We start from the raw sequence: 1,093 nt of genomic DNA on the forward strand, positions 1-1,093 counted from the left end.
CCTGGGATTCTTTCCTTTTTCTTTTATTCAAACTTTATGTTCCCTTGGTGTTTTGGCATGAAAAAGAGATCTGATATTAAATTTTATCTTACAAACTTTGTGTTGTTCATAAGGATACTAACACTGCCTGAAACTTCTTTAAATAATTAGAGTTGTTTTGTCTTCGTTTTTGCAATGATTGCAACTGACTTTCTCTAGGAATATTACTGAACTTACTGTTTGAGAACATTTTTTGTCAACCAAATTTTTGAGCAGAACAAAATAAAGACTGTAACCTGATACAGCTTATATAAATAGCAAAGCCAATAATTCCAGTTGTTCAATGTATTTTTATTTGATATGGTTTCCTTTTATGTAATCCTAAATCACTAAATATCTGAAAATTTTCAAATTCAATTTGTGTATGGGTACTTTATTAAGTCATAAATGTTGTAACTTATGAAGTAATAAGCTGATCATTGGAGAGATATTTTCTGTATATTTCCTGCTATATACATATTTATGCATATTATATTTCATATATATAACACTAAATTAAATCATCATCACAAGTGGGTGAAAAGATATAGAGCTAATATTTAAGTGACTTATCATAAATGTTTTATTCAGAATATATATTTAATTCAACAGAATGGTGTTTTATATTTGAATCATCAGAAAGATTTCTTATATAAGGATCAATATGACATACATATTTGAATCCTGCTTTATTTTATAAATTCATTATAGTTAGATTAACAAGATAAAAAAATCGTTAAAGGGGAAAAATCAGTCTTATAACTATTTCGCTTGTCCAGATTAAGTCATGAAAATAAAATATACAGAAAATTTACTATTTGCTTTCCATTTTCACCTGTCTTTTCTGGCATCTTATAAATCCAGTCTAAAATTATTAAAACTTTAACAGCATTTTTAACTTTTTACATAAAAGACAGTGAGTATAATAGAAATCATTTTCCTCTTACCTATATCTCAAAAGAAATTGTATAGATCCTTTAATAGTGTTAGGCTTTCTAAAGCACAAAAAATACAACAGCGTAGGAATGCCAACAAAAAAGGTAGCAATTTCTTGCACAGCAATTCATTTTGTAAG

The 1,093-nt window shown here is 26.9% G+C and overlaps 1 pseudogene; it reads left to right on the top strand.

Moving 5' to 3' along the window:
* The window catches only part of LOC105817171, a 63,455-nt pseudogene that overhangs the window by 1,589 nt on the left and 60,773 nt on the right, over positions 1 to 1,093 (top strand).

Source organism: Propithecus coquereli, unplaced genomic scaffold (genome assembly GCF_000956105.1).
Source record: "Propithecus coquereli isolate 6110/MARCELLA unplaced genomic scaffold, Pcoq_1.0 Scaffold40, whole genome shotgun sequence".
NCBI classification, from domain to species: domain Eukaryota; kingdom Metazoa; phylum Chordata; class Mammalia; order Primates; family Indriidae; genus Propithecus; species Propithecus coquereli.